The sequence below is a fragment of the Peromyscus maniculatus genome, chromosome 14 (genome assembly GCF_049852395.1).
Source record: "Peromyscus maniculatus bairdii isolate BWxNUB_F1_BW_parent chromosome 14, HU_Pman_BW_mat_3.1, whole genome shotgun sequence".
NCBI classification, from domain to species: domain Eukaryota; kingdom Metazoa; phylum Chordata; class Mammalia; order Rodentia; family Cricetidae; genus Peromyscus; species Peromyscus maniculatus.
This window is the reverse complement of record NC_134865.1, coordinates 4,482,336-4,499,992: the sequence shown is the minus strand read 5'-3', so window position 1 is coordinate 4,499,992 and position 17,657 is coordinate 4,482,336. Positions and strand designations below refer to the sequence as shown.

Below are 17,657 nucleotides of genomic sequence, written 5' to 3'. Positions count from 1 at the left end.
CAAAGTCATTCTAAATGCTCTTAAAATAAACTACATTTGCTGCCAGAGAGTATTCACTCAATCCTAGGTATTAAGATAGATACTCACAAAGATTATGCCCTTATGACAGACAGTAACATATTTTTTAGAAGAGCCTCAAGCACAGAAGAGTTAAGAAATATTACTCATCTAAAAATGGCAGAATAAGGCATCAAGCAAAGCAATTTTATTTCAGAATGTTTTCTCTCCATTGTAACTTGTGCTTTGCTATTTTGAAAAGAGATACCATTTTGTTATGATTTAATTATTTCACTCAAAGAGGACCATGAATAGAAGTTGACCCAATCACACCAATACCAACTAAGAAACAGAAAATCTTCAAGGAAGCATATAAGCTTTGAGGCAAAGCTTATAGGTTAAAGAAAACAAATGTTGGTGAAGGATTTCAAACCAGAATCAACTTGCAATTTGTGTATCACTCTATGCATATGAATGCATGCATTTCTCATATACCAGTGTATATGTCTAAAGGTAAAAGTATAACTTTTGAAAACCATTAAGAATTTAATTGTAATAAACCCATTAAATAAGTAGTTCTGAGTTTAGACATTTTTCTTTATGTAATTACTGGCTCAAGATGTCTGGTCAAGTGTTCAGAATGGAAGTCAGTTATAATGGGTCAAATGCATATAAGTGGTCCAATTTCTGAGGATGTAGAATACTATAGGGAAAACTCTCTATTAGCTTTTATGTCTTAACAGAGGGATCAGAAACTATTTTGCAAGTTCTTTTGACACCACATAAATAATCAACTTTTGCAATGACTTCTGGGCAACAATTGCCAATTTTAAATGAGTACCAGAGATGAAAGCAACATGTACTTTCATTTTATAAAAAATAATCTATTTAAAGAATCATGAAAATCTTGTGCTCTCTTCGGCAGCACATATTCTAAAATTCAAATGATACACAGATTGGTATGACTCCTGTGCAAGGGCAATGCACAAAACCATGAAGCTTTTATATTTTTATATATTGTATGATGAGAGCATTTAAATTTTAAAAAGGCATGAAAATAAAATGAGGTGATTCTGTTTAACTTTGTATTAGTTACCAAAAATAATTTTATCCAATAAATAATCACAAAAATCTTAAAAACAATATTGATAACATTAATAGAACCTATTCTTAAAACTTTTAATGGGGTGTGGGATGGAGATTGAACATGTGTTGGACTGACTTTAGTCACTTAACACTTTAGAGATGAAGAATGGTTATCACATGGAGCACTTCAATGCAGAAACAGGAAACAGTACTAAGGACTTAGGTATTAATGTTCACTACTAAAGAGCCCTACATTAGAGTTAATTCTTAAAAACAAAAGACTTCCCCAATGAACCATCTGTTATCTGTTCTTTTCTTGGTTTAAAGGGAGTAGGAACATTCTATTTTAAATAATTATCAGTAAGTTTGTAGGATCTTTCTAGCTGAAGATAGAAGAAAAATAAAACCCTATCTGTGTGACTGATATCAGGTCAGACCTTAGACCCTTGAGCTAGTACAGGCAGCATCTCTCCAGAACCCATTTTCTTGGAAGAAATGACATGTACCCCGAGTCAAGTGTCAATGTAATTATATATTCCTTGTACAATGGGGATTGTATTACACCAGGAAACATTTTTCAAATTATACTGGGCTTAAATATGTTGGGAGTAAACCACCTAACATCAGACTCTTTAGAAATCTTGATCCAGGTTGATAAGGTCAATCTGAACTAGATTCCCATTATCATCTCTTCATGGTTTGCTTCTCTGCCTGACATCTGAAGACAATCCCTCAAGTATGTATATTCTCAAGCACCTCACACATATTTCAGGTTACAGATTTTAGGTTCAAATACAAGGTATACAATTTCAAAATCTATAGCTAAATAATTTTTAGAAAATATCATATGAGAACAAGTAGATAGACTGGTTCATTGTGATGGCATCTGGATATTATATCAAAGGCATGTTCTATAGAATAAATAATAAGTTAGTCTTTATTAAAATTGAAATCTCTGTTTCATAAAGTCACTGTTTGCTGTGGAATAATCCTTCTGTACACTATGAATTTGTATTACTCTCATTGGTTAACAAAAAGCTGACAGGCCGGTAGCCAGACATGAAGTATAGGTGGGAGAGCTAGATGCTGAAGACCCTGGGAGGAGGAAGGGCAGAGTCAGAGGGGATGTCAGCCAGCCACTGAGGAAGCAGGAAGTGTAGAGAATGAGCTAACAAGCCATGAGCCACACAGCAAAGCATAGATAAGCAATATAGGTTAACTTAGATATAAGAGTTAGCTAATAATAAGTCTGAGCTATTGGCTGAGCATTTATAAGTAATATTAACCCTCTGAGTGGTTATTTGGGAACTGGCAGGCAGGAGAGAAACTCCTGTCTGCATATGGCATTCCAACATGGGACTAGAATTTCCATGTAAAACCTGACAGCTTAAAGAGGGATTTTAGACACACAAGAGCAAAGTTAAGCATGGCTTCTTAGTAGCTGTATTTTCACAGGTGGGCTGTTTGCTGGCAGTGACCAGAGGCACAACTCCTTTAAGAGACAGCTCCCTGGCTCCATGCTAGTGACAAAAATGGTTGGCACTTTTAAGAGGCCCTGCTACCAAACACTTAAATGGTATTTATGAGCAGTGGGAGGCATGCTACTTGATGTTGGTATGGACCTAGAAACTTCCTAGAGATGGGCTGGTAAACATAGCTTCAGAGCTGGCAGTAAATGTACCTCTGCCATAAGACTAAACTCTCAGGGAACCAAGGAGGAGGGGCCAGGTGCCAGCATGCCATGGTTTAAGTTACACAGCAATATTTTTTGCTTATACAGACAGAAGAGGTTACAGATGCAAAGTAGGGACAGATTCAAACAAAAAGAGCCTCTAAAAGGGTCACAATATGCTTGAAAATATGTGTCGGCTTGGGAGAGAGAAGAGAAAGAGTATGTATAGTTCTAATGCCAGGTGGTAGTGGGGCACACCTTTAATTCCAGCACTCAAGAGACAGAAGTAGATGTTGGAACCAGATATTGGGGTAAATGCTGAAAGATCAGAGAGACAAAGGAATAAGCCACTGCCATTACTCACCTCGACACCTCCACAAATCCTCTGACTGAATGTCTCTGAGTCCTCAGACAAAAGCTCTCTAGCTGAAAAGACTTTAGTTCCTGTCCCCTCATGGTTTATATACCTTTCTCTGCTCAGCCATCACTTTCTTCCCTGGGATTAATGGCCTGTGTGCTTCCCAAATACTGAGATTAAAAGTGTGAGATCCCAAGTACTAGGACTGAAGGCATGTGATTCTCAAGTACTGGGATTAAAGGCATGTGCCACCACTGCCTGGCTCTGTTTCTCTCCTAGACTAAGTCAATCTCATATAGTCCAAGGTGGCCTTGAACTCACAGAGATCCAGATGGATCTCTGCCTCCTAAATGCTAGTATCAAAGTCATGTGCCACCATTGCCTGGCCTCTATGTTTAATCTAGTAGCTTGTTCTGTTCCCTGATCTTCAGGCAAATTTTATTAGAGAACACAATATATCACCACAGGTAGGTGGATCTCTTTGAGTTTGAGGTCAGCCTGGGCTACAGAGCTAGTTCTAGGACAGCTAGGGCTATTACACAGAGAGACCCTATCTCAAAAAAAATCAATATGTGTATATGTGTTATATGTTAAATATATATATTTAAAATAAAAAGGGAATAAAGTAATATAAAAGAAATAAGCCACATAAAGATGGAAAATTCACAGAGAGTCTAGATCTTGTATGTTATTGTGTTGTCTTTGCATTTTTTGACTGATAGGAGACACTGGGTTATTCAACCAACCTATATGTTTTAAAGTTATCTTGACTTCAAAATTTAAGTCAAAGATGTGTTACTTTGGGGTAGAGATTATGCTTTCATTTATTGTGGAAATGAGAGGCTGTGAATTTTTTCTGGGTTAAAAAAAATCATGTTTAATCAAAGAAGACCCCTTGAAATTCTGACGGTAGACTTACAAAAATAAACCTAAAAGAACTACAAGACACATGATATATATTTTACCTGCTTAAACATAAAACAAAAAAAAATCATCTTTGGCTGACTTATGTACAACACAGAATCTATACTTGTATTAATGCAGATATGTATGTATGTTACCTTTACCTTTAAAAGTTTATGTATTTTCAGAGCAAGGGACCAGACACCAATGAAAATGGATGACTCAGGTGATCCAATATCTCAAAATGCCTCTGTTATGGTCTCTTCAGTATTCTGCATCCAGAACAGCTTCAAGGGTGCTGGCTGAGATGATCTAGTCTCACAGAATACTCTAGTCAGGACTTGACCATAATCTTAAATTTTCCTAGGGCCCCCCAAAGATTACCAGTGCCCCTAATCAACAGGAAGTAGTCTAGAAAACTACACCCACATTCCTAAAACTGGGTTATGGTTACTTATTATCATTTGGGGGGGGGTATTACAAGTTGTTAATGGTAATGGTCAGGAAAAAATTTGAACAAAGGAGATGAGATACAAGGATCTCATTTTAGAAAGAAAAGGGGGATATAGAAATGATAGAATGAAAGGGTAGATTATTGAATTTACTTTAATCCAAAAACAATTATTAATCTTAAATATTTCACATTGGTATGGATTTTAGTTTATTGGTACAGATTTAAAGTTAATTTTTTAACTGTAAGTATATTCCTACTCTTGTTTAAGATGTTTTTATGCAGCTCACTTAAAAATGTAATGTGTAATTAAATACAGATTAATAGTCATTTACAATAGTCAAACATCATGTTAGGTATGTTTTCAAGGTCATATGCAGATATGTTTAGATTGATAGATGGTCTTCAAACACTTCAAAGACCAACAGAATACAGCATTTAATATGTTTAAAAACCTAAGGCTTTTCATGACAGTGAGACATGTCTGCTCCTGGCAGTGACACAGTGACAATTTACTTCAGAGAAGATAAAGGGCATCAAAGAAACTCCATATGGAGTTTGCTTTCTTTAATATATATATATATATATATATATATATATATATATATATATGGCATTCTGAAAAAGATAAAACCCATAAAGACAGTAAAAAGATTAGCTGCTGCTAGGGATTAAGAGAGGAAGGAGTTATGAACAGGTGAAACACAGAAGACTTTTAGGTCAATAAAAAATAATCTGTGTGATGCCACAGTGGCTGCATGCTTACTGCTATCAAATTGTCCATCTTGTGGAATTTTGCAGCACCCTGGAGAATTTCTATGACTGGAGAAGAAAATCATGGTATTATTTGAAGATACTGGCCTCCTATCTATCCTGTATGTATGTATGTATGTATTTTTCTATCTATCTATTTATCTATCTATCATCTATCTATCTATCTATCTATCTATCTATCTATCTATCTATCTATCTATCTATCCATCCATCATGTATCTATCTACAGCTGTAACTATTGGTGTAGGAAACCAAGAAGGGGTAATATTAAACAAGAAGGACAGAATGCAGGCAAAATGAGGTGTGAGTTATGGAAGAATATATAAAACTATCTGTTTTTCAACTCTGTCATAGGTTTTTCTATTTGTATGGTAGCTAAATGTATTAAAATATAATTGACAGTGAAAGCATAAAGCCTTAAGCAAAGCTCCATGGCTTTGTTTTTCTAACTGTATAAAATTTCACCGAGAAACATGTACTGTGAGACAAGGCAGAGGTTCGCCTGATTGACTACCTTAGTATAAATGTCTGAAAAAATTTTATTTGTGGCTTCATTATGAGAGTGGTTTTATTTTTAAAAGATAGGAAAATCTTAATACACAAAACAATTAATTTGTTTCTGTTCACAATAGTCAAAATTAGACAATCTATTGCATTCCTATGCTATAAAATGAAGTGGTAATTTGATAATAACTTCAATTTGGAAAATGTTAGCGTAAGAAAAATGTAGCTGAAATAACTACACTTATGCCTTAAAGTCAATTATAATTCACCATTCCATATGTTGACGAGTCTAACAAAATAACTATTTAATTTAGAAAACAGATCCTTTGTTAGGCAAATGTCATCTAAGTCTATACACCCATTACAAAGCACATGCAGACAAGACAAACCATTTACATTTATCTTAGTTGGCACTTAAGAAATAAAGTCTTTTTCCCCCCTTAAGTCTATAGAAATTGGGAGAAATATTGGGAAATCATCAAAATTGTTATTAAGAACTTAGTGACAGCATTACAATATCGTATCTTAAGCCAGAGCATCAGATGTTGTTTCAGCTCAGTGATTAGGAGTAACAACTAACAGACTATATGTCCCAGGGGAAAGTAGATATTCTGGGTTTTTTTTTTTTTATTCTTTTGCTCATAGTTTATGGCTTTCTTTGGAGTGTTTTCTATTTAGCAATACCATGTTTTATTTTCTTTGAATATGAAAGCATCCTTCACACATTTTGTATTTATTTGTAAAACTTCCCACAGGAAAAAAATAAGCAAAACAAAGCAAGGATACAATGCCAAATGATTCTAATTTTAATGTCAGTATAATTATGTCATAATATAGTTACCACTTGCTGTTAATGTTAATGTGGTCTTTTCCTTATTCTAACCAAGATAAAAACTGAACAAAAAATTTTTCAGGAACTGCTCATACATAGGAGATGATTAATTATTCTGCAGAATGGATTCTTTGTTATAATCTAAGAAAAACATCTACTGTAGGTGCTAACATTCTAGCAAGCACGACACTGAAGGGATTTGTATGACAGGGAAAATTATGAGTAGCAATTTAGATGGCAGTGGGTTGAGCTGCTGACAGTGGTTGGGCTCTAAATAACCCCAAACCATCAACAAGTACACCAAAGACAGCAGACATTGTCACTAAATCCCATAGAAGAGCTAGGACCAAAGAATAAAATCACTCTTCAGTGTGTTATAAACTCTTTTCTATTGAGTGACTGTGGAGCTGCAGCCTTAGCTTTTGAGATCCACTGGTGACAGAAGAGGTGCTGTTCCATGGCCTCTGAGAACACATAGTTGATACACTGAAAAACACAGGGAACAGTGATAGGTTCCCTATTAAATGTGCAAAATCTCTCTTCAAGAATGGCTCAGAGGCAAGATCATATATTTTTTTTTAATCTCCAAACAGTTGCAGTGTTTTAGTAATGATGTTTATTTTCACATACAAAATTTGCAATAGGTCATTTTGTAGACTTTCTGTATATAAAAATGTATTGATAGTATGTATATATAAGTCAGTGTTCAACACTGTCTCTTTGTAAAAATATATGCATCTCACATTTGTAAAACTTTTGACCATGTCTGATTTTAAAGGGCCTTATTAAAACTCTAGCACATACATATGTAATAAATAAATATGTATTAAGACCATAGAGACCATTGAGACCACTGGTGGCATTTTTTCCCCTACCCATTAAGAAAATACTAGATTCTGAATCCTGTGTATATTCTGACAGGTCAAACTAATAACAGTATTGAACTTGGAAATTTTGTTAGACAAGAATATATATGCTTACAAAATTTTGACACTATTATAAGTAAATCAGTGTTACAGGCATTGTAGGAAACAGTATCTACAGGTCATCTCCTCACAGCGTTTATGGTCTAGCATAGGAAGCCTAGGAATGATTACAAGAACATCACTAAACTTGAGATGTTGAATGGAATTTCAGAAAGGTAAAGTGGAGGTGAGGATGGGCACAATAGAGTACTGCTGCTCAGATTATCCAGAATAGAATATTAGGGTGCGGTGGAGTGACCACAGTTTCTTATGACCTGAATGAAGAAAAGAAATAAAAAAGGAAAGGGCATGACACCTCCTAGGTATGGTGGAGGAGAAAGATTATGATAGATATGTGGGAGAGCATATGCAGAGGCAGAGACTTTTGGGAGAGTCCAGAGTGGACATGACCAGACTGAGCTGGCACAGCAGAGGGTGTAGGTGGGGGGTGGGGGTAGGGGAGGATAACACAGCATGACTCCGTGCAGCAAAATGGCTGGATTACATAGGGAAGAGAAGCCTAGTCCCTGGTGCTGGAGAGTTCAGGGTAGGGATGGGTAATGCCAGAGGACCCTGTAACAGGTAGGACCTGAGGGGCCAGATTCACTTTGATATGTTAAATAGGAACCTCAACCACTTGCCCCAGGGTTAAAGATTTAACACTGGCTTTTAAAGAAGTACTTGATTAGAGAGAAGGTGTGGTGCATTCATAACTTTTCTTGTAACTGTGAGGAAACAGCCGTCAAGAACCAAGTTCGAGATGAAAAAAAAATTGGAAGCTGGAAAGAAATGTCCCAAAACATTAACCTGTGGTGTGTGTGTGTGTGTGTGTGTGTGCAGGGAAAGTGTGGCAGAGGAGAGGGTATTTACCACTAAATCATAACACAAGGGGAATGTAGGCAAATGTCTTTAACTTTGGAGAAGGTTTAGGATTCCAGATGTGGATGCTGTACACTGACAGAGAATATATTTTGCTTACAGCCTCTAGGCATTGTTATCTGTAGATCTGAACCGTACCACAGAGGAAAACGCTGCTACTGGGGACATTAGAATTCCCTTCGGAGTTCTTCATCTCATTGATAAAATAATTTTGAAATGGACTCAAAAGGAAGCTCAAGATTTTATTTTTATTAGCATTTGAGAGAAAAACCACAAGGGAGGGTTGGGAAGTCAGAGACCTCCTAAGGAGGGGATGAAAGAGGAAGACAGCTGTGCAGGTGGGTCCAGGGAAGATGGCAGATTAACCAACTGAGATTGGCAAGAGGCTGCATGCCCTAAGGGAGGGAAGGCTTGGGGGGGGGGGAGGGGGAGGGTGGGAAAGCTCAGAGGGTCAAACAAGCATGCCTAACAAGAAGAAATGGGACAAACAAAAGCCAGCAGGTTCCGCAGTGCTTCATGGGAGAAGCTCTGGCAGCAGCTGCTGCAAGCTACTCCTGGGAAGGATGAGTGAGTCATCTCCTGAAGATGATTGACAGGCCCAGTTAGATTAACCTTCATAAGAGAAGACAATAGTATGGAATGGCCTCCATTCAGGGCCAGAGGTAGAACTCTGGTATCTACATGCCTAAAAGGAGGAGCAGAAAGGGACTTGCCCTCACAAAGCCCTGCTACCAGCACCTTTTCATATGGCCATTTAAATTCTAAGGAGGAGCTGTTGTATTTCACAGGGAAAGGGGGTAAGGGTCCACAGCGAACCCTGAGGGAGGGGGTCCATCTTCAATGGCCTCCAAGGCTAGCAATCTGGAACTAGCTTTCTAACAGCATGTCTATAAATGAAATCATAGAGATAATAAGGCAGAAAGCATGTAGGCAATAGTGATAGAATAATAAATACCCACACAACAAAAAGTTTCTTAAGTCAGTAACGTAATATGCAGAAAACCAAATTTGTGTATCACTCATTCCTTTCAAAACCCTCTAAATATAATAAAATTCATTCTCTTACTATATGTTAGTTTTTCATTCAAAAATGTATACTTTATTCTGTAGATGCTATACATAAAATATTAGAATACTATAACTGGGCAAGACAGTGAAGAGGTTCTGCCATCTTGTATGGCAGGTAAAAACTTGAGGGTATTTCAGGTTTAACTAGAACTTGATCTCCTTGATGGAGAATCACATGGAAAATTACCCACCTTTGTTCTAGAAACCTGAGGTCAAGATGCCCCAGCTAACGTATCTTAGCCTCTGTTAAACTGCCTGCTTGTGCAAATCTTCCCTCTGCAACTGCAGAGCAAGATATCAGGATGTGCTTTTTGCCTTTAAATTTCCTTGCTCTAAAAGCTAGGAGCTACACTTGGGTCTAGAAAAACCCGAGTGTAGTCCCAGCCAGCTGGAATAAAGGCCTTTAATTGGTCTAAAGTGTGTCTGAGCAGTAATCTATGGTGGGCCCCCCAGTAAACGCAAGTTACCACACACTGTAAGTACTGACATTAAAATTGCAACTAGAATAACCGTGGACTCTTCCTTCTAAACCTTGTACAGGTTCCCTAAATTATTTAACTGCTGTACATTTTGAAATATTTATCAACTGGCCTATTAATTTATATGTGTTGGTAGAGCTAAAAATTCATCCTTTGAAACATGAGTCTAAAATATTTTTAAAGTAAAATAAAAGTCTTTGAAAATTTTATAGAGAGATACTGTTAAAGCAACATAATGAGTAACATAAAGAAAAATAATTATTTTAGTAGGAAAACTGCTTTATTAGTTTTTATCAATTCAATTATGAGAAGTTTATTATTTATCATTTATTAAACTTTCTCTAAAATAATTCTATTAATATTTTTCTGAGGAATGTATTTTTCCAAAATGGTTATGTAATTTTTTATTTTTAAATAACATTACTTATATTTCATATTTTAGATATTTGAAATTAATAGAATCTACAATTGCTTTTCAATGTCAACAAACATTTTTAAAAAATATCTTTAAGTCTGCTTCCAGCGAAGTTCAATCAAAAGACTTCTGTCAAAAGTAGACACATCTTAGCTGGTGTGATGGTACATACCTTTAATCCCAGCACTCAGGAAGCAGAGACAGGAGGATCTCTATGAATTTGAGGCAAGCCTGGTCTAAATATCAAATACCAGGCTATACAAAAGTATATGGTAAGACTCTATCTAAAATAACCCTAAACAAAACATAAAATGTGGGCATGTCTCAAATAACAGTTTTAGAGATTTACAAGCTAAATATCATACATTTCAGTATTTGTATTTTCTTTTTCTTTCTTTCTTTTTTTTTTTTTTTTAAATCTCTGGGCTTTGCAGGAATGAACTTCAGTCTCTGGTTTAGGCCAGGTTTTCAGTGACAAGGCTGCAGTAAGCGCTGTGAACATATTGGAGGGCATTTCTTCGGTTAGTTTGGCTTTCCTTTAAACACGTGCTTTATGATTTTAAGAACGCTGAGAAAAAGTATTCTTACCCACCCCACAGATATGTAAATCCTAATCAAAACACACAGACTATAAATGAAATCATAATATAAATCAGAATATAAACACTTGCAATTGGCAACTCTGAAAGAAGCAGGAATTACTTCCATGCTGTGATTTTGTTATCAAAAATACAAATTTTATACATAGCCCCACGTTCCATTTTTTTCTGGTTGCCATGAATCTAGTTATTCTAACTCTGACAAAACTTTAAGTCAGAACTAAGAAAAGTAATTCTAAACTACAATTAATCCTGAAGTCTCTGAATAGGTATTTGCCAAATTTACCACAAAGTATTATTTTAAAGGGGAGCTTGTTCTTTCAATATTCAGCCGTCTGCTCTATTTTCATATTCATTTTGTCTTTTCTTTAGGGCTTTGGAGAATTATAACTCAATTCAGAAGGAAAGGGCACAGCTATAGTCAAGGATCCTAAATCGTTAGATTGGTTCTCAAGCTAATAGTTTAGAGCCCAACTTCTTAAACTGTGGGTCAAGAGCTCACACCGGGTCATGAAATGTTTGACAACAGTAACACATTACCATCAAAAACTAATTCCAAATCAAACACGCAATGGATGTACAGCAATTTTACTAGTACTCACTGTGACTTCACTATAGCCTTGATTTTCAAGACACAAGTGCACATTCACGTCCATCAAATCATGTGGTGCCACCAGACACTGCCTACAATATCTTATGCCCTTTGTAAATCTATTGTACATTATGAACTGTGATGTTTTCATAGTACATGACAAGTCTTCTGTTCTTATAGAAATATAAAATAAAGATTAATTATGAAAAATAAAGATTATTAATGTTTTTAATTATCATTCCACAACAAGTAACTATTTGATTATATTGTGTTAAATGCTAGATTTTAAAAACTATTGTCAGAGTTGAGGACTTTTCATTTAAAAAAATTGTCAAATCAATTAGGTTTGGTGATTCAATTGCAATTTCCAACATTTTCTGAAAGGCTACTAAATATATGTCTGCACTTTCATGCCACATCTAAGAGCAAAAGCAACATTCTCAACACTAATGATTATAAAAGAATATCAGTCAGCTCTGGAAAACATTGAGGACTCTCTTTGCCCTGCAGTGGCAAATATTCATGCATGATGAAATTATTCATGCAAACATAAACCACTATATCCAGTTCATTAGTATGGAAGTCTGCTTTCATTATTGATAAATAATAAAAGTACATGTGTTTTAATGCATTTTTTTAAAACAAAATTCTCTATGACTTGTTATCTTCAAATTTTTCATAACTATTTTATATGTCAGTGTACCTGACAATACAAGAAGTTTTCTTGAGTGAAAATGAATCACAAATGGAAACTGTTTTGAAGATTCTGGATTAGATAACAGGCCCAAGTCAGGGACAAATTTCCCTTGTCTACATTTGGGAAATTTCATAAATAGACTTTCCTTGTCTTTCTCAACGAGTTATTTTTCTTTTTTCTTTAAATCAAAAATTAGACAGAGTTTCACACAGTCTAGGTTGACCTAAGACTTACTAGGTAGTTTAAAGCTCAGGTTGGTCTTGAACTCTGGATCTTTCTGAATTCCCCTCTTAGGGGCTGTAAGGACAGGTGTGTGCCATTAAGCTTGGATTTATTCAATGAAACTTTATAAAGATTAATGAAAGAAGATGTGAAAGTGACTAGAAAGGAGTGATGAAAACAAATATTTTCTGAATGCAGTGTGTGTGTGTGTGTGTGTAAAATCAGTATTACCTTTTCTTAGTTTGTTTTCTGATTGAAAAATCTAGCACATATCCCTTAATATAAGTTTCTTTCTTGAAAAGAAGTGGACTGAGTGAAGAGGATTTTGCACTTGTGTGAATGCAATTATTTGTTCATGTTTAACTTCTTTACTCAAGTTAGACTCCAGTTAAAATTTGAGATGTTAGGTTACACTGATTTTAACATTATTAAGACTTTAAATTTGGGTGAATTTCAGTTTCCTTGATAGTTCCTATCTCCCTTACTTCAATGTATTGAAAATTCAGAAGTACATAGACTCTCTCTCTCTCTCTCTCTCTCTCTCTATATATATATATATATATATATATATATATATATATATATATATATATGTTTAAAATTGAGCAATGGACATGCCATTTTTCTTGACAAGTGTTCTGTGGTGCTAAAGGAGTTGAGTAACAGTGATTTACAAGAGGTGATAAGATATATTGATCAAGGAAATAACAGGTGAATAGACCTCACATAATTTCAGTCATCAGGCACTCTGTGTGGAAAGCGTATACTTGATACAAGAACCAGAGGCCTCCACAGCCCATTCTGCTGCACCAGCATGACTGCTATCCTCCTTCCTGAGAGTCAGCATCGGCTATTGGGAATTGGGAAATTTCCCTATAAGGAATACAAGGCTCTAAGACAAGCCTTTTTGTTTTCACAGGTTGCTCCAAGTGATTTGTGAAAACTATTATTAGCACTATCATTATCTACTAAAAAGTGTCACTGTATTTTGTTATATTTTGCAGCCTGGAGAGATTTGCTTAAGAATTAGGTTCCAAATGAGTAACATTGCACACCATAGCTCATTCACCTCTGTTTTTGCCTATGGTGTTGGCACTTGGCACAGACACAAAGTAGCAGATGGCTCAAAGATATCAATTGTTCTCCATTCAAGAAGAGTGTCACATACAGAATGCAATTATGCACAATTGGCTACAAAAGGCTTTTGTACAATAAGTTTTAGCAGGTCCCTCCACATCTGTGTCTTCATTGTTTGTACTAACAAAGCCTCCACAAGGCTTCTACCTGAAGTCCAGCTACTCCGCTTAATTATAAAGCACTGAGGGGGGGGGGCTTTGCTCAACACTGATGGGCACATAAAGCAGGAAAACAATGTTGGAGGGAAACAACCTATGTATCTGCCAGCACAAGATCCAAGAATATCCTAACTACCTTCCCTGAATATCCTAACCTTCCCTTAAAACACTTAGATTTGTTTTTGAATTCTCACCTGTAGATTGATCAAGTTCATGATTAAGGTCTTAGCATATGGCTCTGTGGCAGATGGCTGTATAGACAGCACACACAATGCTAGGACTCAGTCCTCCACTTTGTAAATAAAAAAAAAATCATTAATTTTTCTTCAGCCTAGCTAATCTTCAATAAGCTACTAATGGATTTTCAATACATTTTCATTTTCTAAAGGATTTAAAGTTTCCACCCAAGTCATCTACAGGAAAGATAGCAGTAGATGTTCAGTGTGCTACTTATACCTCCCATAATGCACTGCTCAGGTGTGTCAAAACATATGTAGTAATCTGTGTTTTATTGTAAAAGATTGATCTGTTCTTGAAGGCAGTAGAAGAAAATGATATAATCTATACTTCTTAGTATAATATGTTAAATGTGTCTGATTTTTCTACTGATAATAACCTAGAAAGCTTAGTTAAGAACATATACTGATTTTTAGATCCATCCTAGGAAATGAACATTAAGGGTTATTAATAGCAACTTTTCCCATTACCCAAAGGGTCCTCATTTGACTTATAACCATTAAAATGGTTCTAAAAATTGTGTCAGTCATGTATGTGTGCATACATTGAAACATGCATATGTGTACATACATGTGTGCATACCTACTTACCTGTGACAGTTCATTATAGTAAAACACAAACTATGATAACTAAGATACCTGACATAAAATAAACATGTGTTGTGGTTCAAGAAATGTATTTTTCTTTATTTTCAAATGACAATTCTTTCTTATAAATGATTAAAGTGCTTTCTACAGTACTAAAGGGTTAGTCTTTGGGAAAAGCCTAGTGATAAAAATAAAGCTAAGATTTCATTATTATTGTTTAGTGGGTGAGTCTCTTTTGTTTTCACTGGAACATATACACACATACACACACTCACATACTTATACACACATACATGCAATCACATACACACACAAGCATACTGGCACATACAATCATACACTTATATATTTACATACAAATAAACACATACATATATATGCACCTACACACACACACACACACACACACACACACACACAATGACTTAGCTACCAAGATGTAACTGAGAATTTAGCATAAATACCCAATGGTACAAACTCTCATTCTCAGTGGTTTCTTCATGACACCCACAAGATCTACTCCTTGCTACAAACTGTGGAAACATGTAAGAATTTTTCTCTACATCATGCAGGGAGGGATAAGGCCTATGTTTTGTGTTCTGGACAACAAATACAGAAACATGGCCTTCACTCTGTTAACAAACAAGAGAATTCTCCTTGGTGACCTGTAAACAAAGCCATTTGCAGAAGAAAACTATCACATCTGATGTGTTTTGCTTAAAGTCTTGAACATGCATAAAGCACACAAAAAGTTTGGAGCAACACTTCCCTAAAATTAAGGAAAATTAGTGGCATGAAAGTGTCTAACTTGCTACAATGTGCTAGGCAACTAATCTTGGACTCGAATCCAATTGTGAGAACACAAAGAAGACATCTTTCTTAATGAAAGAACATTGTTCCTACTAAGATATGAGAACCATAGCAAATGGTGGGTGATTCACTACTCCGGGTTGCATGTGTGTGTTATAAGTGACCATCAAAGCATACTCTAGTTAAGATACAGATTATAGTATACAACAGTGAGTGAGAGAGGAAGCAAATAGCATTACTGAATTTAAAATTATTAGGAATACAAACAGGTGTGGTAGTATAGATCTTTAATTCCAGCACTCAGGAGACAGAGAAAGGCAGATCTCTGTAAGTCCAAGGCTAGCTTGATCTATATAGTAGGTACCAGGTTAAGCCCTGTCACTGAAACACAAACAAAAACAGAAAGAAAAAGAGAAAGAAAGAATAGAAGGAAAGAAGGAAGGAAGAAAGAAAGAAAAGGAAGAAAGGAAGGGAGGAAGGAAGAAAATACCATGTTGTAAATTGAGAAGTCAGAATACAAAGTGGAGCTCATAACTGAGAGAAAACAAAACAGATTATGGCAGGTAGTAACTGAGTATATGCAATTCTGGGGTTCTCTGGGTGCTGAGCATACGTTATGGAGTTGGGAATGGAAAAGAAAGAATTCTGAAACAAAAAATAAAATGCTACACCTTAAGAGTAGAAAGAGGCATCTTAAAGATTGGCATAATATTCCAACAACTTTCTGGTGGAATTTGTCTGGGTTTAAACTCCCCAGCGCTTCAGAGACAAGCAAAATGTTGACCACACTGTAGAACAGAAGAGGATAAAGTGATTCTTAAGTTTACAATAGAAGTGATGGGTTTGACAGACACAAAAATGATTCATGTTCGATAAAACTTAGGCTAGATGGAAAAACAGAGAGAATTCTAAAAGTTAGAAATAAGAACTATGAATTGGCTTCAGCAGGAATGTAAGCGCTGAAGAGATGCAAGCCGGAAATCTCAGGAACTTGTTCATTCCAACACTAGCAAACCTCTGTGTTTCTCTAAACATTTGCTCCCTCTTCCATCTCTCTTTCTCTGAACAGTTAGTTCCCTAAAATAGGAGAGGAGCCAGGGATACCGTGAGGATCAGAGGAGTCCCTCCCTGTGAGCACTCTGCTCTCCACCATGCCAAACACCAATACTCCCCCCTCAATAGCTACAGCAATTTCTTCATGGCTTCTCATTCTCCCCTTGCTTTCTGCCCTGAATATGTTTCTCTCCTTTTTATTCTGATTCTTTAATCAGAATCCTCCTTTTCTAATCCCTCAATTCAAGTACAATTGCAGCATGAAAACAATAGCATTGTGTGGAGAAAGCAAGAAATATAAACAGGTCCAAATATGTACAAAAAATAGTAAACTGTTGTGTGTTTTGAAATTGTCATGAGTAAGTTTTTTATTCCATTATAAAATGCTGATTACTGACTTATAAACTTTGATATCAGTACTAGTAAATACCTTCAGAAAGGTACAGCTGGGCCTGGTGTCGCTCATTCTATCTACTCTTAAAGCTGAGGCAGGGGCATCACCAAGTTAAAGGGCTGTCTGAGCTACCAGAAGTAAGATTAAGGCCAATCAGGCAACTCAATTAGACCCTCTCTCAAAATAATAGGTAAACCCATGACTTCTTTTATTCATTAATTGCATATGTGTATCTGTACAAACATATATATTTCTAAATATAATCTGCTCCCTCTGTATAATGTTACTCATATATGTATTTCCTAAGCTGACCAGTTGATGCTGAATAACAAGTTGGTGTGTTCGTCCCTAGAGCAGACTTTCTCCTACAGTCAACATGCTATAGTTGCCTAGAATACTTTGTATAGTTTTGAGGTCTAGTGGACTGGGGTATATTGGAGTGTTAGAAAGCAGACAGGGAAAGGGAGAAATAATGAAATTTTAATCTCAAAAGTAAAAGTAAAAGGTAATATAATTTGAAAATATAAAAGGATAACAAAATAATAAGTAAAAATATTTCCAGATATTGCTCTGTGGTAGAGAGCTTGCTAAGAGTGCATAAGGTCCCATTTTCAAGCCCCAGCATTTTAAAACAAATGAAAAAATAAATGATAAGTAAAAATGATAATAGTTTTGGAGGAACATTTCAAATTCTCATGGCATATTCTCACAAATAGCATGGTAAACATGATTTTTATGATGATGTCAGATAACAAAGCCATACAAGAATGTAGGTAAAGGACATCATT

General features: G+C 35.7%; 1 protein-coding gene and 1 non-coding gene across 4 annotated transcripts in view; one reads left to right on the top strand and one right to left on the bottom strand.

Annotated features, from left to right (window-relative positions):
* The window catches only part of Mdga2 (MAM domain containing glycosylphosphatidylinositol anchor 2), a 793,868-nt gene that overhangs the window by 113,550 nt on the left and 662,661 nt on the right, over positions 1-17,657 (bottom strand). The gene's annotated exons all lie outside the window — the stretch shown is intronic.
* On the top strand, positions 907-1,010 carry LOC121822563 (U6 spliceosomal RNA). The gene has a single exon (XR_006063749.1). It is a non-coding gene; the product is annotated as a U6 spliceosomal RNA (small nuclear RNA).